Genomic DNA, 25,822 nt, shown 5'->3' with positions numbered 1-25,822 from the left:
ACCTTGGACCACTCGGCCATGAAAAATATCCCACAAACGGGATATTTTTTTCTTTCTTCTTCTTCTTCTTCTTTTCCACAAATAGCTTGGCACTGGGACATTGTAGAGAGTTGTTCAATGGCTCATTTTAAAGAAAATCTCTAGATCTAGTGCCATTTATACTTAATTTTTTTTAATTAATTATTTTTTACGGAAAACTTAATTTCTTATTATAATAAAGAACGAACTCTATTATATCCGGGTTGCAGCGGTAGCTAGCAACCTAGTAAGAGACGATCACGTCCAATGTTAAGAAATATAAAAACCCATAGTTCCTAAAAAAGGAGTCAGATCAAATTCAAAAGTACACCATTAGAACCGCCTTGTCCGAAACCCCTGTATAGAAAACTTTCAGTCCCTTGGCTTGAACAGCAAGGGAAATATATTGGATTGAAAATCAAGAAAAGTGGCAGCTACTACAACATTCTGCTTAAACGGGATATTTTTTCTTCTTTTTTCTTTCTTTTCCACTAATAGCTTGGCACTGGAACATCTTAGAGAGTTGTTCAATGGCTCATTTTAAAGGAAATTAATTGGGTTAAAAATCTATAGTAACTAAAAAAAATTTTCTAAAAGAGAATAAATTTTTCCACCAAAAACTGCATTTTTGATTTCTTTTCACACTGCAGTCTTTCAAACATAATCGTATACCAGCGGTAAGATTTCAACCCACACCTCCAAAGAGACTGGTGGCTAACACCAGTGCCTTGGACCACTCGGCCAGGCTGCCTCTCATAAATAATATATATGTGAATCTGGGTTGCAGCAGTAGCTAGCAACCTAGCAAGAGACGATAAGTCTAATGCTAAGAAATATAAAAACCCAAAACTCCTAAAAATAGAGTAAGATCAAAACAAAAGTACATCATTAGAACTACCTTGTCTGAATCCTTACTAGATAAAAAATGAATGTCGTCATAGTCCGGGTTGCATCGGTAGCTAGCAACCTAGTAAGAGACGATCACGTCCAATGTTAAGAAATATAAAAACCCATAGTTCCTAAAAAAGGAGTCAGATCAAAACAAAAAGTACACCATTAGAATCGCCTTGTCCGAAAACCCGGTATAGAAAACTTTCTGTCCCTTGGCTTGAACAGCAAGGGAAATATATTGGCTTGAAAATCAAGAAAATTGACTTTAACCACGTTATTCTCCCCAAACGGGATATTTTTTTCTTTTTTCTTTTTTTGTATCCAGAGATAGCTTGGCACTGGAACAACGTAGAGGATTGTTCAATAGCTCATTTTAAAGGAAATTAATTGGGTTAAAAACCTTATGTAACTAAAATAAATTATTTCTAAAAGAGAATAAATTTTTCCACCAAAAACTGCATTTTCGATGTCTTTTCACACTGCAGTCTTTCAAACATAATCGTATACCAGCGGTAAGATTTGAACCCACGCCTCCGAAGAGACTGATGGATAACACCAGTGCCTTGGACCACTTGGCCAGGCTGCCTCTCATAAATAAATATATATGTGAATTTGGGTTGCAGCAGTAGCTAGCAACGTAGTAAGAGACGATCAGTCCAATGCTAAGAAATATAACAAAACTCCTAAAAATAGAGTCAGATCAAAACAAAAGTACATCATTAGAATTACCTTCTGAAACCCTACTAGATAAATAATGAATGTCATCATAGTTTTATATTAGAGCTATGACGTGAATAAAAAAACACGAAATTATATTGTTGTTTCTGATGACGTCATGAAATATCCGGGTTGCAGCGGTAGCTAGCAACCTAGTAAGAGACGATCACGTCCAATGTTAAGAAATATAAAAACCCATAGTTCTTAAAAAAAGAGTCAGATCAAAACAAAAAGTACACCATTAGAACCACCTTGTCCGAAACCCCTGCATAGTAAAATTTCTGTCCCTTGGCTTGAACAGCAAGGGAAATATATTGGCTTGAAAATCAAGTAAAGTGGCAGCTACTACAACATTCTGCCTAAACGGGATATTTTTTTCTTTTTTTTCTTTTTTTTTCTTTTTTCTTTTCCACAGATAGCTTGGCACTGGAACATCGTAAAGGGTTGTTCAATAGCGCATTTTAAAGGAAATTAATTGGGTTAAAAATCTATAGTAACTAAAATAAATTATTTCTAAAAGAGAATAAATTTTTCCACCAAAAACTGCATTTTTGATGTCTTTTCACGCTGCAGTCTTTCAAACATAATCGTATACCAGCGGTAAGAATTGAACCCACGCCTCTGAAGAGACTGGTGGCTAACACCAGTGCCTTGGACCGCTCGGCCAGGCTGCCTCTCATAAATAAATATATATGTGAATTTGGGTTGCAGCAGTAGCTAGCAACCTAGTAATAGACGATCAGTCCAATGCTAAGAAATATAAAAACCCAAAACTCCTAAAAATAGAGTCAGATCAAAACAAAAGTACATCATTAGAAATACCTTGTCTGAAACCCTACTAGATAAATAATGAAGGTCATCATAGTTTTATATTAGAGCTATGACGTGAATAGAGTGATCCGGGTTGCAGCGGTAGCTAGCAACCTAGTAAGAGACGATCACGTCCAATGTTAAGAAATATAAAAACCCATAGTTCCTAACAAAGGAGTCAGATCAAAACAAAAAGTACACCATTAGAACCGCCTTGTCCGAAACCCCTGTATAGGAAACTTTCTGTCCCTTGGCTTGAACAGCAAGGGAAATATATTGGCTTGAAAATCGAGAAAATTGACTTTAACCACGTTATTCTCCCCAAACGATATATTTTTTCTTTTTTTTCTTTTTTGTATCCAGAGATAGCTTGGCACTGGAACATCGTAGAGGGTTGTTCAATAGCTCATTTTAAAGGAAATTAATTGGGTTAAAAATCTATAGTAACTAAAATAAATTATTTCTAAAAGAGAATAAATTTTTCCAATAAAAACTGTATTTTTAATGCAGTGACGTCATAATTACTATATAAGAAACGTCAAAACTGTAAATGGTCTCATTCATGAATACATAATGGTTAGATCAAAGCAAGCTACACACAAGTTAAAAAATCAGTACTAAAAAATCAAGAAAAGTGGCAGCTACTACAACATTCTGCCTAAACGGGGTATTCGCTCATTAAGACATAAACCTATTCTGTACTATTATTAGTACACAATAGGTTTTAGATATTACGTCATGTCACTTATTACGTCATATATGGTTATTAGTAGATAATCGGTAAAATATTCGTTCTTTATTATAATATTTCTTAACATTGGACGTGATCGTCTCTTACTAGGTTGCTAGCTACCGCTGCAACCCGGATTATGTAATACTAACTACATCCAACGACCATGACGTCATTGGTCAATATTTTATATAAAAAATTAAGTTTTTCGTAAAAAATAATTAATTGAAAAAAAATTAAGTGCAAAAGTTGCTAGATCTAGAGATTTCCTTTAAAATGAGCCATTGAACATTTCTCTACGATTATCCAGTGCCAAGCTATCTGTGGAAAAGAAGAAAGAAAAAAATATCCCGTTTAGGCAGAATGTTGTAGTAGTTGCCACTTTTCTTGATTTTCAAGCCAATATATTTCCCTTGCTGTTCAAGCCAAGGGACAGAAAGTTTCCTATACAGGGGTTTCGGACAAGGCGGTTCTAATGGTGTACTTTTTATTTTGATCTGACTCCTTTTTTAGGAACTATGGGTTTTTATATTTCTTAACATTGGACGTGATCGTCTCTTACTAGGTTGGTAGCTACCGCTGCAACCCGGAAATAATGTAAACCACCTTATATCAGTTACTAAGGGCCAGAGATCGTTCTTTACTGTAACAATGATTAATCTTTAACATTAATTATAATCTTATTTTAGCTACAATGGGCTGGAAGTTTGTTCTTTAATGTAAACAAAGTCTAATGTATGCAATGGTCTGTTATTCAAATGATCGTCCTTTAATGTAACTACGTAACTCATTTTAAAGGTAGCACTCTTTCTAATTGATTACAAACAGGAAAAAGCCTATGGCTTTTTCTTCTTTGAAATAGTAAGAGACTAGCCTCAAACAATCAAGTAGCTAACTAAATCAAATGTATATATTGGGTTTTTATTCCAATGAACGTTTTTTGTGACGTAATAATTGAAAAAATTAATTTTTATTTTATTTTCGTTTTTAGTTCAGAATCGCTAAAGTTATAAACTGCAAAAATATTTATGGTGTCTGAACAATAGTTTTAATCTTTTTAATTTAGACTAGAAAAATACCTGAAAATTTTAAAATTAGTTTAATTTTTTGTTAGGTTCTTGATACTTGATACGGGATATAAAAATTCAACTAATGGTTACATAATGGTTTCAATCAAGCAAGCTACACGCAAGTTAAAAGAAGAGTACTACCAAAAAAACAGAGATAGCATCTTGAAAAGAGAATAGCAAAGGTATTCAACCAACCAGGCGTATCGAGATGCGAAAATTGATAGTGAAAAACAGCGTTATTATAATGATGTAGTTTATAGACATGCGAAAATTGAGACAGCCAAACAAAAGAGCAAGGAACGGTATGATAACGATATAGATTACCGAAACAAACATAAGAAAAAAGTTGATTCCAGAATAATGGGTAGATACTGGGGTGACAAAAGCTATAATGAAAAAATTAAATTCTCTGCGAGGTTGTACCGAAGAACGCATAAGGACAAATGGAAAAATTACATTCAGAAATACAAGAAGATGGTAAAAATGCAGGCTGATCTTGTAAATTGAGAAACATTTTACGCATGTTTTATCGGGATCACGAAAAGTATTCAAAATTACAGATTAAAATTCTCTTTGAAAGAGCGGATGCTGTTGAAAAGTCGGCTAGAAATGCTTTGGCAAAGCTTCATAGTAATATCCAAAAGAAATGTTGTCAGTTTAACGAAAAGCTTCTAAGGTATGGATTGGCAACTGCGGAACAGTTTATAGATGCAATGGAAAATGTTCGACAACAGAGTGAATATACGGAGGCGTACTTCTTAGAAAATTCGTATATTAATTTTGGAAGGAGCAATTGCAGTTTATGTAGAAGCAATAAAAATATATATACAAGCATACCTATCAACAGCGAAGGAAAAGCAATGTTTTTCAATTATGGCGAAAACGAGCCTGTTAGGGTTATTAGTGAATGTGTTTGTGCGACTAATGATTTAGAACAAATTTATAATAAAGAGCGAACTCTTGCCTATAATAGATTAGATCGGGGTTGCAGCGGTAGCTAGCAACCTAGTAAGAGACGATCACGTCCAATGTTAAGAAATATAAAAACCCATAGTTCCTAACAGAGGAGTCAGATCAAAACAAAAAGTACACCATTAGAACCGCCTTGTCCGAAACCCCTGTATAGGAAATTTTCTGTCCCTTGGCTTGAACAGCAAGGGGAATATATTGGCTTGAAAATCAAGAAAAGTGGCAGCTACTACAACATTCTGCCTAAACGGGATATTTTTTCCTTTTTTTCTTTTTTTCTTTTGTATCCAGAGATAGCTTGGCACTGGAACATCGTAGAGAGTTTTTCAATGGCTCATTTTAAAGAAAATTAAATGGGTTAAAAACCATTTGTAACTAAAATAAATTATTTCTAAAAGTGAATAAATATTTCCACCAAAAACTGCATTTTTGATGTCTTTTCACGCTGCAGTATTTCAAATAACTTAAAGACCGAACTCTAACCATCAGTATTGTCAATCAGTTCGTGTTTCCGGGTGTCAGCGGTAGCTAGCAACCTAGTAAGAGACGATCACGTCCAAAGTTAAGAGATATAAAAACCCATAGTTCCTAACAAAGGAGTCAGATCAAAACAAAAAGTAAATCATTAGAAACGCCTTGTCCGAAACCCCTGTATAGTAAACTTTCTGTCCCTTGGCTTGAACAGCATGGGATCCGGGTTGCAGCGGTAGCTAGCAACCTAGTAAGAGACGATCACGTCCAATGTTAAGAAATCTAAGAACCCATGACTCCCAAGAAATGAGTCAGATTAAAATAATAATTACAACATTAGAACCGCCTTGTCCAAAACCTCTATAAAGGAAACTTATCACTCTTTGGCTTGAATAACAAAGAAAATATATTGGCTTGAAAATCAAGAAAATTGACTTCAACCACGTTATTCTCCACAAACAGGATATTTTTTTCTTTCCGCTTTTTTTTCCTCCTCAACTAGCTGGGCACTGGAAAATCATAGAGAGCTGTATAATAGCTCATTTTAAAGGAAATTGCAACATCTAGTCACTTTTGTAAACAAAAATAAAATACTTTTTAAAGTAGAATCAATTTTGTCAAAAAAATTGCAGTTTTGATGTATTTTCATACTTCAGTCTTTTCAAAGATATTTGAATTTTGAAGTCAGGGTTGCAGCGGTAGCTAGCAACCTAGTAAGAGACGATCACCTCCAATGTCAAGAAATATAAAACCCCCCAACTCCTAAAAAACGAGTCAGATCAAAACAAAAAGTACACCATTAGAACCGCCTTGTCCGAATCCTCTATAAAGGAAACTTACCGCCCTTTGGCTTGAATAACAAAGAAAATATATTGGCTTGAAAATCAAGAAAATTGACTTTTACCACGTTATTCTCCACAAACGGGATATTTTTTTCTTTCCGCTTTTTCTTTCTCCTCAGCTAGCTGGGCACTGGAAAATCATAGGGAGCTGTATAATAGCTCATTTTAAAGGAAATTGCTACATCTAGTGCCTTTTGTAATTAAAAATAAAATATTTTTTAAAGTAGAATCAATTTTGTCAAAAAAATTGCATTTTTGATGTATTTCATACTGCAGTCTTTTCAAAGATATTTGAATTTTGAAGCAATCAAACAGTTCATGGTAATGAACTCTATAGTAATAATATCTACTTGTCTCAATAGCAACCGAAACTCCTGGAACCAAAATTTTCTTTTTTTGGCTTAATCGCTAAAGTTATTATGTAAACTGCAAAAATATTCATGATGCCTAATCAGTAATTGTACTTTTTTTAATTTAAACAACAAAAATACATGAAAATTTTAAAATTAGTTTTACTGTTTGTCTCCTGGAACCAAAATATTTTTCATCTCAGTTCAAAGTTATTATTGTATCCTGGAACTAAACTTTTTTTGGTTTGTAACCCGTAAAGTACGTATCGCCATATTATTGTCTCATAATTGTTATAATAAAGAACGACCTCTTGCCTATACTAAATTTTATAGGCCACTTAACTATAGTATAGGCTAGTATAGTTATATTTATCCGAATTGCAGCAGTAGCTAGCAACCTAGTAAGAGACGATCATCCGGGTTGCAGTGGTTACTAAAGTTATTTTAGTTACTAAAGAAAATCCTGTATAGTAAACTTTCAGTTATTTGGCTGGAACAGCAAGGGAAATATATTGGCTTAAAAATCAAGAAAAGTGGTGGCTACTACAACATTCTGCCTAAACGGCATATTTTTTTTCTTTCTTTTTTTTTTCTTTTCCACAGATAGCTTGGCACTGGAACATCGTAGAGGATGTTTAATGGCTCATTTTAAAGGAAACTAATTGGTTTAAAAATATTTTGTAACTAAAATAAATTATTTCTAAAAGAAAATAAATTTTAACAATAAAAATTACATTTTTTATGTCTTTTCATACTGCAGTCTTTTCAAAGATATTTGATTTTTGTACATAGATCATAATCGTATACCAGCGGTAAGATTTAACCCAGGCCACGCTGCCTCTCATAACTATATCTGTGAATCTGGGTTGAGGCAGTAGCTAGCAGCCTAGTAAAAGACGATCAGTCCAGTGCTAAGATATAAAAACCCAGAACTCCTAAAAATAGAGTCAGATCAAAACAAAAGTACATCATTAGAACCACCTTGTCTGAAACCCTACTAGATAAATAATGAATGTCGACATTATGTTGTTGTTTCTGAAGACGTCAGGAAATAATACCAGTACGCCATGAAGTCATGAAATATCATTACACAATGACGTCATAATTACTGTATAAGCAGCGACATAGATGTAAATGGTCTCGTTTATGATTACGTAATGGTTAAATCAAGGCAAGCTACACGCAAGTTAAAAAAACAGTACTGCACACAAAACAGAGATAGCATCTTGAAAAGGGAAAAGCAAAGGTATTCAACCGACCAGGCGTATCGAGAAGTAAATATTGAGAGAGCCAAACAAAACATCAAGGAGCGTTTCACAATGATGAAGTTTATAGAGAGGCAACAAATCAGCAAGCTAGAGAAAAGATCAAGGAGCATTATCACAATAATGAAGCTTATAGAGAGGCAACAATTCAGCAAGCTAGAGAAAAGATCAGAAAACGTTATCAAAATGATGAAGTTTATAGAGAGGCAACAATTCAGCAAGCTAGAGAAAATATCAAGGAGCGTTATCACAATGATGAAGGTTATATAGAGGCAACAATTCAGCCAGCTAGAGAAAAGATCAAAGAGCATTATCACAATGATGAAGTTTATAGAGAGGCAATAATTCAGCGGGCTAGAGAAAAGATCAAGGAGCGTTATCACAATGATGAAGTTTATAGAGAGGCAACAATTCAGCAAGCGAGAGAAAAGATCAAAAAGCGTTATCACAATGAGATTACTATTTAAGAACGACAAAGATGTAAATGGTCTCATTCATGAATTACATAATGGTTAGATCAAAGCAAGTTACATTAAAGAACGAAGTTTAGTCCATAGTTTATATTAAAGGACGATCATTAGAAAAGCACACCATTGCATATATTCGACTGAGTTAGCCGTGTTATAATAAAGAACGACCTCTTGCGACCTATACTTAAGAACGACCTATACTTAATTTTATAGGCCACTTAACTATAGTATAGGCTAGTACAGTTATATTTAAGGTCAATATATTAAAATTTTCTATTAAAAGACGATCAATGGAGTAAAAACCCATTACATAAATTTGATTTAGTTAGCTACTTGATTGTTTGTAGCAAGTCTCTTACTATTTAAAAGAAGAAAAAGCCGTAGGCTTTTCCTGTTTGTAATCAATTAGAAAGAGTTCTACCTTTAAAATGATTATATTAAAAGACGATCATTAGTATATCATACATAAGGCATTATAGCATCAAACAGTTCGTGGTAACGAACTGTAAGTAAGGAGTGACCCGGCTCAATGGCAACCGAAATTCTAAAAAACGGATACCGATAAATACATCAATACCAAATTTCGATACCAATAGATACATAAGAAAATCAGATTCTAATTCTGATTTCAAATATATAAGTTTCATCAAGTTTAATTTTACCCATCAAAAGTTACGCGCCTGAGAAAATTTGGCTGATTTTCAAAAAAAGGAGGAAAGACCCCCTAAAAGTTATAGAACCTTAATGAAAATCACATCATCATATTCAGCGTATCAGAGAACCCTACTGTAGAGGTTTCAAGCTCCTATCTACAAAAATGTGGAATTTTCCATTTTTGTCAGAAGAAAGATCACGGATACGTGTTTATTTGTTTTTTTATAATAATGATCGAACTCTTCCCTATACTAACTTGCATACGCAACTTCACTATAGTTAAGATTACAGTATTTATATTATACATCATTATAAATTATAAAAGGTTCAAATGTTCGAAGATTATAGAGTTAAAAATTTTCCCACACCGGGAATCGAACCCGAGCATGTTAAGTGAAAGTCAACTATCCTAGCCACTAGACCATACGGAATCACAAATAAGTATGATTTAAGAGCAATATGCTTATTATTATTTCACCATACCAATTATAATAAGGCCAAAACAAAATCGTCGCCTCTCAACCTTACTTTTGAAACATTAGTTAAATCTTCATCAGCCATAAAAAATATTTTGCTAGTTTTACATGAAAGAACGAACCTTGGCCCATAGTAGCAGAAAAAAGAATATCTAGGTTGCAGCGGTAGCTAGCAACCTATTACATAATACGGGTTTAAGTGGTAGCTAGCGCTACAACATTCTGCCTAAACGGGATATTTTTTTTTCTTCTTTTTTTCTTCTTTTTCAGAGATAGCTTGGCACTGGAACATCGTAAAGAGTTTTTTAATGGCTCATTTTAAAGGAAATTAATTGGGTTAAAAATCTATAGTAGCTAAAATAAATTATTTCTAAAACAGGATAAATTTTTCCTTCAAAAACTGCATTTTTGATGTCTTTTCACACTGCAGTCTTTCAAACAACATAATCCGGGTTGCAGCGGTAGCTAGTAACCTAGTAAGAGACGATCACGTCCAATGTTAAGAAATATAAAAACCCATAGTTCCTAAAAAATGAGTCAGCTCAAAACAAAAAGTACACCATTAGAACTGCCTTGTCTGAAACCCCTGTATAGGAAACTTTCAGTCCCTTGGCTTGAACAGCAAGGGATATATATTGGCTTGAAAATCAAGAAAAAAGGCAGCTACTACAACATTCTGCCTAAACGGGATATTTTTTTTTCTTTTTTTCTTTTTTTCTTTCTTTTCCACAGATAGCTTGGCACTGGAACATCGTAGAGAGTTGTTCAATGGCTCATTTTAAAGAAAATTAAATGGGTTAAAAATCTATAGTAATTAAAATAAATTATTTCTTCCACTAAGAAATTAATGGGATTTAAAACTATTTTTAATTTAAGCAATTTTTTAAACAGGATAATTTTTCCACTAAAAACTGCATTTTTGATGTCTATTCATACTGCAGTCTTTTCAAAGATATTTGATTTTTGAAGCAATCAAACAGTTCGTGGTAAAGTTATAATAAAAGACGATTAGAAGAACAAACCATTGCATACAATGGACTTAGTTAGCTGCCTGGTTCTTTGAGAGTCGTCTCTTACTACTACAAAGAAGAAAAAGCAGTAGGCTTTTTCCTGTTTGTAATCAGGGTTTACGGATGCAGTGGTAGTTTACAATAAGGAACGAACTGTAACCCAGATTTACAATAAAGAACGACACGTTTCCCATGTTAACTGTAACATAAATAGGGATTATGTAATTTCCATCAGTATCATGGCTGTAGAGATGGCTGAAACCTAGTAATCCGGGTTGCAGCGGTAGCTAGCAACCTAGTAAGAGACGATCACGTCCAGATTTAAGAAATATAAAAACCCATAACTCCTAAAAAGGAGTAAGATCAAAACAAAATGTACAACATTAGAAGCGCCTTGTCTGAAACCCCTGTATATTACAGTCAAGAACAAACTTCCATCCCATAGTAACTAAAATACGATTATAATTTCATGATAAAGATTTATTAGTGGTGTCATGATCGTAGGTTTTAGCCAGTTCGTCTCTTATTATTCCAATTAAGAAAAAGGCATAGGTTTTTTCCTGTTTGTAATACAGTAAGGATTTCGGTAATGTATCTGTAAAGGTGGGAAGAAAAGCAATTTCATTTTATTATCATTTATATTTAAAGTCAATCCATGAACAAGTCCCTTTGACGGGGAGTCGAACCCCGGTAACCCGCGTGCCAAGCGGGTTAGAACCACCTTGTCCGAAACCCCTAAATAGGAAATCTTTTGAACCTTGGCTTGAATAGCAAGGTAAATATATTGGCTTGAAAATTGTACCGTGAGTAATATGTCATATACTTAAAATACAAAAAAAAATATTTTCCTTCTAAGGATAATTCCGACATAAATTAAACTTCTCCTAATTAAGTTTAACTCCCGTTTCAAAAAGAAAACTTCTTAATCAGCAAAAAAAACTATATTCTAGTCTCAGCCAAACATTGACGCTAATCGGTTTTAAATTTCGCGAAGATGCTTGGCAATAAAAAAATTGCTAGATACCATAATAAAGAACGACCTCTTGCCTATATTAGTTTATATTAAAGTTATATTTGGCTTGGAGGTCATTTTAAATTTTCAATTTTTATAATAAAGAACGAACTCTTGCCCTTAGTTACCTATGTCTTGTCAAATTAGCTAATTAATTTCACCTGATTTTGTTTTTAAAATAATTCCCACGCCGGGATTTGAACCCAAGCTAATTGGTTGAAAGCCAACTATCCTAAGCCACTAGACCATATGAGTTACGTGTAGAAAGCTAATTAATTGTTTTATGATTATAGTAAAGAAGGGCCTCTAACCCATGTTAATGTTAATTGATCCGGGTTGCTGTTACATTAAAGGACGATCATTGAAATAACAAACCATTGCATACATTGGACTTAATAAGCTATTTGATTGTTTGAGGTTCGTCTCTTACTATTTCAAATCCGGGTTGCAGCGGTAGCTAGCAACCTAGTAAGAGACAATCACGTCCAATGTTAAGAAATATAAAAACCCATAGTTCCTAAGAAAGGAGTCAAATCAAAACAAAAAGTACACCATTAGAACCGCCTTGTCCGAAACCCCTGTATAAGAAACTTTCTGTCCCTTGGCTTGAACAGCAAGGGAAATATATTGGCTTGAAAATCAAGAAAAGTGGCAGCTACTACAACATTCTGCCTAAACAGGATATTTTTTTTCTTTCTTTTGTTTCCAGAGATAGCTTGGCACTGGAACATTGTAGAAAGTTGTTCAATGGCTCATTTTAAAGGAAATTAATTGGGTTAAAAACCTTTTTTAACTAAAACAAATTATTTTAAAACAGGATAAATTTTTCCACTAAAAACTATATTTTTGATCCGGGTTGCAGCGGTAGCTAGCAATCCGGGTTGCAGTGGTAGCTAGCAACCTAGTAAGAGACGATCACGTCCAATGTTAAGAAATATAAAAACCCATAGTTCCTAAAAAAGGAGTCAGATCAAAACAAAAACACCATTAGAACCGCCTTGTCCGAAACCCCTGTATAGAAAACTTTCTGTCCCTACGATTGAACAGCAAGGGAAATATATTGGCTTGAAAATCAAGAAAAGTGGCAGCTACTACAACATTCTGCCTAAACGGGATATTTTTTCTTTCTTCTTTTCCACAGATAGCTTGGCACTGGAACATCGTAGAGAGTTGTTCAATGACTTATTTTAAAGGAAACCTCTTGATCTAGCAACTTTTGCACCTAATTTTTTTCAATTCATTATTTTTTACGAAAAACTTAATTTTTTATATACAATATTGACCAATGACGTCATAGTCGTTTTAATGTAGTTTGTATTACATATTATCCGGGTTGCAGCGGTAGCTAGCAACCTAGTAAGAGACGATCACGTCCAATGTTAAGATATATAAAAACCCATAGTTCCTAAGAAAGGAGTCAAATCAAAACAAAAAGTACACCATTAGAACCGCCTTGTCCGAAACCCCTGTATAAGAAACTTTCTGTCCCTTGGCTTGAACAGCAAGGGAAATATATTGGCTTGAAAATCAAGAAAAGTGGCAGCTACTACAAAATTCTGCCTAAACGGGATATTTTTTTCTTTCTTTTTTTTCCAGAGATAGCTTGGCACTGGAACATTGTAGAAAGTTGTTCAATGGCTCATTTTAAAGGAAATTAATTGGGTTAAAAACCTTTTGTAACTAAAACAAATTATTTTAAAACAGGATAAATTTTTCCACTAAAAACTATATTTTTGATCCGGGTTGCAGCGGTAGCTAGCAATCCGGGTTGCAGTGGTAGCTAGCAACCTAGTTAGAGACGATCACGTCCAATGTTAAGAAATATAAAAACCCATAGTTCCTAAAAAAAGAGTCAGATCAAAACAAAAAGTATACCCTTAGAACCGCCTTGTCCGAAACCCCTGTATAGAAAACTTTCTGTCCCTACGATTGAACAGCAAGGGAAATATATTGGCTTGAAAATCAAGAAAAGTGGCAGCTACTACAACATTCTGCCTAAACGGGATATTTTTTCTTTCTTCTTTTCCACAGATAGCTTTGCACTGGAACATCGTAGAGAGTTGTTCAATGACTTATTTTGAAGGAAATCTCTAGATCTAGCAACTTTTGCACCGAATTTTTTTTCAATTCATTATTTTTTACGAAAAACTTAATTTTTTATATACAATATTGACCAATGACGTCATAGTCGTTTTAATGTAGTTTGTATTACATATTATCCGGGTTGCAGCGGTAGCTAGCAACCTAGTAAGAGACGATCACGTCCAATGTTAAGAAATATAAAAACCCCTAACTCCTAAAAACAGAGTCAGATCAAAACAAAAAGTACACCATTAGAACCGTCTTGCCCGAAACCCCTATAAAGGAAACTTACCGCCCTGCAGATTGAATAACAAAGAAAATATATTGGCTTGATAATCAAGAAAATTGACTTTAACCACGTTATTCTCCACAAACGGGATATTTTTTTCTTTCTTTTCCACAGATAGCTTGGCACTGGAACATCGTAGAGAGTTGTTCAATGGCTCATTTTAAAGGAAATCTCTAGATCTAGCGCTATTTGTACTTAATTTTTTTTAATTGATTTTTTTACCCGGGTTGCAGCGGTAGCTAGCAACCTAGTAAGAGACGATCACGTCCAATGTTAAGAAATATAAAAACCCATAGTTCTTAAAAAAAAGAGTCAGATCAAAACAAAAAGTACACCATTAGAACCGCCTTTTCCGAAACCCCCGCATAGTAAAAATTCTGTCCCTTGGCTTGAACAGCAAGGGAAATATATTGGCTTGAAAATCAAGAAAAGTGGCAGCTACTACAACATTCTGCCTAAACAGGATATTTTTTTCTTTTTTTTTTCTTTTGTATCCAGAGATAGCTTGGCACTGGAACATCGTAGAGGCTTGTTCAATAGCTCATTTTAAAGGAAATTAATTGGGTTAAAAATCTATAGTAACTAAAATAAATTATTTCTAAAAGAGAATAAATTTTTCCACCAAAAACTGCATTTTGATGTCTTTTCACACTGCAGTCTTTCAAACATAATCGTATACCAGCGGTAAGAATTGAACCCACGCCTCTGAAGAGACTGGTGGCTAACACCAGTGCCTTGGACCACTCGGCCAGGCTGCCTCTCATAAATAAATATATATGTGAATTTGGGTTGCAGCAGTAGCTAGCAACCTAGTAAGAGACGATCAGTCCAATGCTAAGAAATATAAAAACTCAAAACTCCTAAAAATAGAGTCAGATCGAAACAAAAGTACATCATTAGAAATACCTTGTCTGAAACCCTACTAGATAAATAATGAACGTCATCACAGTTTTATATTAGAGTTATGACGTGAATAGAGTGACGTCATAATTAGTATATAAGGAAAGTCAAAACTGAAAATTCTCTCATTCTTGATTAGAATAATAGTTAGATCAAAGCAGGCTATACGCAAGTTGAAGAAAGAGTAATACACAAACAACAGAGATAGTAACTTGAAAAGAAAAAAGCAAAGGTATTCAACCGACCAGGCGTATCGAGAAGTAATAATTGAGAGAGCAAAAGAAAACAGCAAGATGTGTTATCACAATGATGAAGAGTATAGACATGCAAAAATTGAGACAGCCAAACAAAAGATCAAGGAACGGTATGGTAATGATGAACATTACAGAGAAGCAAGAATTGAGCAGGCTATACAAAAGATCAGGGAACGGTATCAAAATGATGAACTTTACAGAGAAGCAACAATTGAGCAGGCTAGACAAAAGAGCAGGGAACGTTATCACAATGATGAAGATTATAGACATGCAAAAATTGAGACAGCCAAACAAAAGATCAAGGAACGGTATGGTAATGATGAACATTACAGAGAAGCAAGAATTGAGCAGGCTAGACAAAAGATCAAGGAGCGTTATCACAATGATAAACTTTATAGAGAAGTAACAATTGAGCAGGCTAGACAAAAGAGCAGGGAACGGTATGATAATGATGAAGATTACTGAGACAAACATAAGAAAAAAGTTGCTACCAGAATAATGGGTAGATACTGGGGTGACAAAAGCTATAATGAAAAAATTAAATTCTCTGCGAGGTTGTACCGAAGAACGCATAAGGACAAACGGAAAAATTACATTCAGAAATACAAGAAGATGGCAAAAATGCAGGCTGATCTTCGTAAATTGAGAAACATTTTAAGCATGTTTTACCAGAATCACGAAAAGTATTCAAAATTACAGATTAAAATTCTCTTTGAAAGAGCGGATGCTGTTGAAAAGTCGGCTAGAAATTCCTTGGCAAAGCTTCATTGTAATATCCAAAAGAAATGTTGTCAGTTTAATGAAAAGCTTCCAAGGTATGGATTGGCAACTGCGGAACAGTTTACAGATGCAATGGAAAATGTTCGACAACAAAGTGAATATACGGAGGCGTACTTCTTTGAAAATTCGTATATTAATTTTGGAAGGAGCAATTGCAGTTTATGTAGCAGAAATAAAAACATATATACAAGCATACCTATCAACAGCGAAGGAAAAGCAATGTTTTTCAATTATGGCGAAAACGAGCCTGTTAGGGTTATTAGTAAATGTGTTTGTAAGACTAATGATTTAGAACAAATTCCTGGAGCACCGACTCAAGAAAAAAGCATTTCTAACTGTGTTTTAAACAGTTCTTTTAGTTCTACTGAATATTTGGCAAAAAATTCTTTGTGTAGTAGAACAAACTGTCCTGAAAAGTACGGGACAACTATTGAAAAATGCTCTGAATCTAGATCTGACAAAGAAATTATGATGGCTGAAGTTACCTATAACAATCTGAGTAAACATTCAAAACCAAAAATTGGGCAGCAGGTTACTTGGCAATGTCACCCTGATATCTGCAAGCTCTATCCGACGGATATTGAATTATGTCAAACTCTTTTTGATATCCTTGAAAATAATATAGCATTAAAATTTTCAACTGACAAAGTGGTTAATTTCTACCTTGGCGGCTTGGATTATTGTGAAATCAATTACAGGGACACAAGAAAGCATGGGCATTCGTTATACTGTAGCCCAAATGAGGGATGTCAGAGCTATTTGCGTTCTCTAAGGGCACTAGCTCCACATTTTCCTGTCTTGAACTGTTTCATTAATAGCGTATATAAGGCAGTATAAAAATGTAAGATTACACAACATATTAATCTACTAAAAGTCGAGGGCTCGTACAAGGAACTAAGTCATTACATAGAAGAAGTGTCAAGTAGACTCTGTCGTAATAATAGTCAAGACTTCATTTACGGTGATAGCAATATTAGAATTTCTGTGGATGAAAATACAATAATAAAATTATTTGGTGAGAGCCTTGATAAGGTAGCTAACATTAGGGATGTATACCCCACAATGCATTGTGACAGTTGTGAGCAGATAAAGACAAAATACCAATTGAAGAGTCTAAGATCCCTTTCAAATAAGAAAGGTTTTGATGTAATGATGGCCACGATTTTAGAACACCTACAACAGCACATACCCAAAGATGACAGAGAACAACTAATTCAATGTACAGGTTGGAAAGAGGATTTCATAGATTCATTCTCTGTCTGTGATTACTGTGCTGGGAAAATGTTGAAAAGTCAGCAGAATGTCCGATCAGTATTAAATAACCTTCATATAGACTGTACACCGGAATGTATAAAGTGTTTAAATAATTTTGAAATGGCAATGATTCGATTTGTAATGCCTTGTCTTACGATCGTCAGATTAGGGCAAGTAACTGCATTGAAGAGACCTAGAACAGAACTTGTTGACGCTCTTAAGGGGAGAATAGTATATCTACCTGTTGATGTGCAAGCAAATGCAGATATTCAGCCTGAAAAACTTCTTAACATTGATAGTTTTGTAGTCATTGTCAATGGTCAGCCTACTTACAACAAGAATGTTTGGACTGCACTAATAGATCTGAGAAAAGTCCATGAAGCACTGTTGTGGTTAAGAGAGAACAACAGTCTCTATAAAACAATACATGCATACACCCTAGAAGATTTAAAAAAAATACTTGAAGCCCGTCTTGCTGAAAAAGCGGTTGGTGTTGATAATTTACCTGAAATACCGGAAGCTTCAATCCTTCAGAAACTGACAGAAAGCGCAAAATCTACATTGGTTGAACATTTTTCTGTCCAGCCTCTCAATTCAGCGGTTCCAAAAGACTTCATTGAAGATTTTAAGCAAATGAAAGATCTTGGTACTGACCAATTTCAAATCAAGAAACTAAAAGGTGAGAGCGAAGACTTATTTCAGGAAGAACTTGATCTAAAAGTGTTTCCAAATCTTTTCCCGAAAGGCAAATATGGCTTGCGTGACAAGGCAAGACCATTTCGGATTAGGAATGCAGAATATTTTAAATCAAGGCTTCTTAGCAGACATACTAAGTTTCGTCTTGACAAACAGTTTCTTTTTCACAGCTTCCAATTGCAAGAATTCTCTTACATATGTAATAGCGTCGGTCATATGTTGCGGACTGTGAAACCAAATCAAAATGCTCGTCAATTTATAGACAGGCTTTATTCCCGTGATGGAGAGATGGAGGCGAATTTGTTTTCTGTTCAATCAAAAATCAGAGGATCTCAGCAGTATTTTCAATTTCTTTCCTATAAAGTAAAGTCAATGATTGAGCAATTGGGTCCACCGACTTTGTTTCTGACAGTTTCATGTGCTGAGTGGTACTATCCTTAATTTATTGACTATTTACGGACTGTCCATAAGAACTTACCTGGTGTGGCAAAAATGACCCCAGCAGAGTTGAAGTGTCTAGATCCAATTGCAGTTTCCATGCACTTTGACCAAAAATGGACACCTATATTTAATGAGCTAATTTGTTCAAAGACAAATCCTTTGTTTGGTAAAATTAAGGATCATTTCTGGCGTATCGAGTATCAGAAACGAGGTGCGCCTCATGTACACTGTGTGTAGTGGATTGAAGATGCTCCTATTATTGGGAAATCAACAGCGTCTGAAGTGATTCAGTATATCAATAGTATTATTACTTGTGAAATACCAAATAGATTGACTAGTCCAACTCTTCACAAACTGGTCAAAGACCATCAAGTGCACCGCTGTAATACATACTGTCAAAGAAAGTATAAGAGAAAAAGAGGAAGATGGGTTACGTATTGTAAGTTTGGCTTTTATAATAAAGAACGACCTCTTGCCTATACTAAATTTTATATGCCACTTAATTATAGTATTGGTTAGTAATTCAACAGATAGCATGGCACTGTAACATCGTAGAGAGTTGTTCAATGACTCATTTTAAAGGAAATTAATGGGGTTAAAAACCTTTTTTAATTAAAAGAAATTATTTTTATTGCATTAAGAAATTTTAATTATGTTTCCGGGTTGCAGCGGTAGCTAGCAACCTAGTAAGAGATTACAATAAAGAACGACACCTTGCCCATGTTAACTAAAACATAAATAGGGATTATATAATTTCCATCAGTATCATGGCTGTAGAGATGGCTGAAACATAGTTACAATAAAAGACGATCATTGGAATAACAAACAATTGCATACATTGGAATTAGCTAGCTACTTGATTGCTTGAGACTCGTTTCTTACTATTTCAAAGAAGAAAAAGCCGTAGGCTTTTTCCTGTGTGTAATCAGTTTATTATCAGAGACAATGCGCTAGCACTGCCTGAGTAAAGAACGATGTGGGCACAATGTGTTTTTTTTCTTCTTCTGTCAGGCACTTCGTATCGAAGGAATCGTCGTATCCAGTTTGTAGCGATTTTACAGTGAAGAACGAACCTTAGCTCATAGTAAAAGAAATACGAATATCTAGGTTGCAGCGGTAGCTAGCAACCTATTAATTACATAATACGGGTTGCAGCGGTAGAAATACGGGTTGCAGCGGTTATAATAAAGAACGAACACTAGTCACAGGAATTGATATAATATTTAATTTTAGTCCGGGTTGCAGCATACACAAACACATACTCATACAAACTGAAGGGGTTGCTAGCTATTGCTGTAACCACAATCTTTTCTTACATTTAAAGTTCTACCCATAAAATCCCATGACGAGTAGTAAAAACCAAACAAAAAAAAACCGATTCTGAATTTTCAGGTATTTTTCTAGTTTGAATAAAAAAATTTTAAATTAATGCTCAGACACAATAAACATTTTTGCAGTTTACACAGTAACTTTAGCTATTCTGAACTGAAAACTAAAACAAAAAATAGAAATCTTTTCTACGGAAATATAGCTCAGCGTTATAGAGATATGCACTTTACGAGTAACTCTAGGAGAACACCATAAATATTTTTGCAGTTTACACAATAACTTTAGCGATTCTGAACTGAAAATATGTAAAAATATACTGATGTCATTCTCAGTCAGTAAAATCGATGTTTTGTTAAAATATTATATTTGACAATTTTTTACTTTCATATATTTTATTTGAAAAACTAAAAGTTTCATTGCATTCGACAGTTTAAGCATAAATAGCGAAAATATTTCGGTAAAAAGCTCCTTAGCAGATAAATTCTTAAAAAACATAGCTTCACTGTTAGTATTTTAGTAGTAGCTTTGAATATTATTTCCCAGGTATAACCAATTGGTCGCTTAAAACTGCTTTAACGATGTCTAAATGGAATAAAACCCTTTTAGCTTCACTGTTAGTATTTTAGTAGTAGCTTAGAATATTATTTCTGAGGTACAACCAATTGGTCACTTAAAACTGCTTTAACGATGTCTAAATGGAATAAAACCATTTTGGGTAATTATAAACGCCATTTACTATAGGCTAGAGTTTGTTCACGCGTCGAGTAGTCAAAACCTAACAAAAAACAAAATTAATTAAACAAATTTTCAGGTATTTTTCTAGATTGAATTAAAAAATTAAAATTTTACAGTAAAGAACGATCTCTCATCCATATTAACTGATATATGGTGGTTCCAGGGGCAGTTTTTTGAGGTTCGTCTCTTACTATTTCAAAAAAGAAAAAGCCGTAGGCTTTTTCCTTTTTGTAATGATATAGAATATAATCCGGGTTGCAGCGGTAGCTAGCAACCTAGTAAGAGACGATCACGTCCAATGTTAAGAAATATAAAAACCCATAGTTCCTAAAAAAGGAGTCAGATCAAAACATCCGGGTTGCAGCGGTAGCTAGACACCTAATAAGAGACGATCACGTCCAATGTTAAGAAATATAAAAACCCCTAACACCTAAAAAAGAGTCAGATCAAAACAAAAATTACACCATTAGAACCGCCTTTTCAGATACCCCTATAAAGGAAACTTACCGCCCTTTGGCTTGAATAACAAAGAAAATATATTGGCTTGAAAATCAAGAAAATTGACTTTAACCAAGTTATTCTCCACAAACGGGAAATTTTTTTCTTTCCCCTTTTTTTCTTCCTCAGCTAGCTGGGCACTGGAAAATCATAGAGAGCTGTACAATAGCTCATTTTAAAGGAAATTGAAACATCTAGTGCCTTTTGTTATTAAAAATAAAACACTTTTTAAAGTAGAATCAATTTTGTCAAAAAAACTGTATTTTTGATGTATTTTCATACTGCAGACTTTTCAAAGATATTTGAATTTTGAAGCAATCAAACAGTTCATGGTAATGAAATCTATAGTAATAATAGCTACTTGTCTCAATAGTAACTGACACTCTAAAGAACAAAATTTTGGTACCAATAGATGAATCAGAGAAAACAGTTCGTGATAACGAACAATATGTTGTATAGTAAGAGCGACTCGTCTCAATAGTAAAACTTGCTACATCTAGTTCCTTCTGTAATTGAAGATCGAATATTTTTTAATAGTTCCGGTTTGCAGCGTTAGGTAGGGACCTAATTAATAGAGATCATTCGAAGAACATACCATTGTATATATTGGACTTAGTTAGCTGCTCGATTCCTTGAAGAAAAAAAATCTTATTTGTCAACTGAAACTAGAATAATTCCTGAAAATTTTAAATAAAATAATTTTATTTAGCTACAAAGTGCAAAAATATTTATGGGGCCTGAAAAATAATTTCCATTTTTTAATTAAAAGCAGAAAAAAACCTGAAAATTTAAAGATTAGATTGGTTTTCCTTTTGCTTCAATTGACTCGCTACACCATTTTATACGCCATTAATTTTATATCATTTTAGTTCAAATTTTTTGCATGCCTTCATATATTCACAGTGATGTATAAGATTTCCCATTACATCTTTAAACTGTTCCACAGTTGCCGGTCCATACCTTGGAAGTTTTTCACTAATCCGGGTTGCAGCGGTAGCTAGCAACTTAGTAAGAGACGATCACGTCCAATGTTAAGAAATATAAAAACCCATAGTTCCTAACAAAGGAGTCAGATCAAATTCAAAAGTACACCATTAGAACCACCTTGTCCGAAACCCCTGTATAGGAAACTTTCTGTCCCTTGGCTTGAAACAGCAAGGGAAATATATTGGCTTGAATATCAAGAAAAGTGGCAGCTATTACAACGTTCTGCCTAAACGGGATATTTTTTTTCTCTTTTCTTCTTTTCCAGAGATAGCTTGGCACTGGAACATCATACAGAGTTGTTCAATGGCTCATTTTAAAGGAAATTAATTGGGTTAAAAATCTATAGTAACTAAAATAAATTATTTCAAAAAGACAATAAATTTTTCCACCAAAAACTGCATTTTTGATGTCTTTTCACACTGCAGTTTTTCAAACATAATCGTATACCAGCGGTAAGATTTGAACCAACGCCTCCGAAGAGACTGGTGGCTAACACCAGTGCCTTGGACCCGGCCAGGCTGCCTCTCATAAATAATATATATATGAATATAGATTGCAGCAGCAGCTAGCAGACTAGTAAGAGATCTGTCCAATGATAAGAAATATAAGAACCCAAAACTCCTAAAAATAGAGTCAGATCAAAACAAAAGTACATCATTAGAACTACCTTATCTGAAACCCTATTAGATAAATAATGAATTTCGTCATAGTTTTATATTAGATTTATGACGTGAATAGAAAAACACGACCTTATATTGTGGTTTCTGAAGACGTCATGAAATAATACCATTGCGCCATGACGTCATGAAATAAAATCATTACTTCTTGACGTCATAATTACTATATAAGAAGTGTCAGAACTGTAAATGTTCTCATTCATAATTAGATAATGGTTAGATCAAACCAAGCAATACGTAAGTTAAAAAAACAGTACTACAGAAACAACAGAGATAATATCTTGAAAAGAGAAAAGCAAAGGTATTCAACCGACCACGCGTATCGAGATGCGAAAATTGATAGTGACAAACAGCGTTATTATAATGATGTAGTTTATAGACATGCGAAAATTGAGACAGCCAAACAAAAGTTCAAGGAGAGTTATCACAATGATGAAGATTACCGCATCAAATATAAGAAAAACCAAAAGCAAAGGTATTCAACCGTCCAGGTGTATCGAGAAGTAAAATTGAGACAGCCAAACAAAAGATCAAGGAGCGTTATCAAAATGATAAACTTTATAGAGAAGCAACAATTGAGCAGGCTAGACAAAAGATCAAGGAGCGTTATCACAATGATGAAGATTACTGAAAAATATATAAGAAAAAAGTTGCTACCAGAATAATGGGTAGATACTGGGGTGACAAAAGCTATAATGAAAAAAATTTAATTCTCTGCGAGGTTGTACCGAAGAACACATAAGGACAAAGGGAAAAATTACATTCAAAAATACAAGAAGATGGCAAAAATGCAGGCTGATCTTCGTAAATTGAGAAACATTTTACGCATGTTTTACCAGGATCACGAAAAGTATTCAAAATTACAGATTAAAATTCTCTTTGAAAGAGCGGATGCTGTTGAAAAGTCGGCTAGAAATGCTTTGGCAAAGCTTCATAGTAATATCAAAAAGAAATGTTGTCAGTTTAATGAAAAGCTTCCAAGGTATGGATTGGCAACTGCGGAACAGTTTATAGATGCAATGGAAAATGTTCGACAACACAGTGAATATACGGAGGCGTACTTCTTAGAAAATTCGTATATTAATTTTGGAAGGAGTAATTGCAGTTTATGTAGCAGCAATACAAATATATATACAAGCATACCTATCAACAGCGAAGGAAAAGCAATGTTTTTCAATTATGGTGAACACGAGCCTGTTAGGGTTATTAGTATATGTGTTTGTAAGACTAATGATTTAGAACAAATTCCTGGAACACCGACTCAAGAAAAAAGCATTTCTAACTGTGTTTTAAACAGTTCTTTTAGTTTTACTGAATATTTGGCAAAAAATTCTCTGTGTAGTCGAACAAACTGTCCTGAAAAGTACGAGACAATTATTGAAAAATGCTCTGAATCTAGATCTGACAAGGAAATTATGATGGCTGAAGTCACCTATAACAATCTGAGTAAACATTCAAAACCAAAAATTGGGCAGCAGGTTACTTGGGAATGTCACCCTGATATCTGCAAGCTCTATCCGACGGATATTGAATTATGTCAAATTCTTTTTGATATCCTTGAAAATAATATAGCATTAAAATTTTCAACTGACAAAGTGGTTAATTTCTACCTTGGCGGCTTGGATTATTGTGAAATCAATTACAGGGACACAAGAAAGCATGGGCATTCGTTATACTGTAGCCCAAATTATAATAAAGAACGAATATTTTATCGATTATCTGCTAATAACCCTATATGACGTAATAAGTGACATGACGTAATATCTAAAGCCTATTGTGTACTAATAACCATATATGACTTAATTAGTGACGTGACGTAAAAATTGAAAAAAATAATTTTTATTTTATTTTCGTTTTTAGTTCAGAATTGCTAAAGTTATAAACTGCTAAAATATTTATGGTGTCTGAACAATAGTTTTAATCTTTTAATTTAGACTAGAAAAATACCTGAAAATTTAAAAATTAGTTTATTTTTTTGTTAGGTTCTTGATACTTGATACGTGACATAAAAACATTCAACTAATGGTTACATAATGGTTTCAATCAAGCTAGCTACACGCAAGTTAAAAAAAAAGTACTACCAAAAAAACTGAGATAGCATCTTGAAAAGAAAAAAGCAAAGGTATTGAACCGACCAGGCGTATCGAGAAGTAATAATTGATAGTGACAAACAGCGTTATTATAATGATGTAGTTTATAGACATGCGAAAATTGAGACAGCCAAACAAAATTTTACAGTAAAGAACGATCTCTCTCCCATACTAACTGATATATGGTGGTTCCAGGTGTAGTTACATAAAGGACGAATATAGCTCATCATAAATGGTGGTTGTCAATTATCCGGGTTGCAGCGGTAGCTAGCAACCTAGTCTGGGTTGCAGCGGTAGTTAGCAACCTAGTAAGAGACAATCACGTCCAATTTTACGAAATATAAAAACTCATAGTTCCTAAAAAGGTGTCAGATCAAAACAAAAAGTACGCCATTAGAACCGCCTTGTCTGAAACCCCTGTATAGGAAACTTTCAGTCCCTTGGCTTGAACAGCAAGGGAAATATATTGGCTTGAAAATCTAGAAAATTACATTAAAATACGATCATTGGAATAACATACCACTGCATACATTGGACTTAGATAGCTGCTTGATTACTTGAGGATCGTCTTTTACTATTTTAAAGAAGAAAAAGCCGTAGGCTTTTTCCTGTTTGAAATGATATAGCATAAAAAGAAACCCAAATTGTGACTGACGTCATCCTGGTTGTTATAGTAAAGTTATAATAAAGATTCATTAAAAGACGATCATTGGAATAATCTGGGTTGCAGCGGTAACTAGCACCCTAGTAAGAGCCGATCACTTCAAATGTCAAGTCTGGATCCATCCGGAGAAACATCAAATACAGAGATAATGTAGAGTATTGTCCGGGTTGCAGCGGTAGCTAGCAACCTAGTAAGAGACGATCACGTCCAATGTTAAGAAATATAACCCGGCCCTTCTAGATAAAAGCCAGCTATCCTATCCGCTACACCATATGGAACTATAAAACAGCATGATTTAAGAACCATATGCATATTATTATTTCATCGTACCATTTTTCTGGGTTGCAGCGGTAGCTAGCAACCTAGTAAGAGACGATCACTTCCAATGTTA

This window comes from Artemia sp. Qi Xiang Cuo, chromosome 1 (genome assembly GCF_049724085.1).
Source record: "Artemia sp. Qi Xiang Cuo chromosome 1, ASM4972408v1, whole genome shotgun sequence".
Taxonomy (NCBI): domain Eukaryota; kingdom Metazoa; phylum Arthropoda; class Branchiopoda; order Anostraca; family Artemiidae; genus Artemia; species Artemia sp. Qi Xiang Cuo.
The sequence above is the reverse complement of the archived record's forward strand: the minus strand, read 5'-3'. Positions refer to the sequence as shown.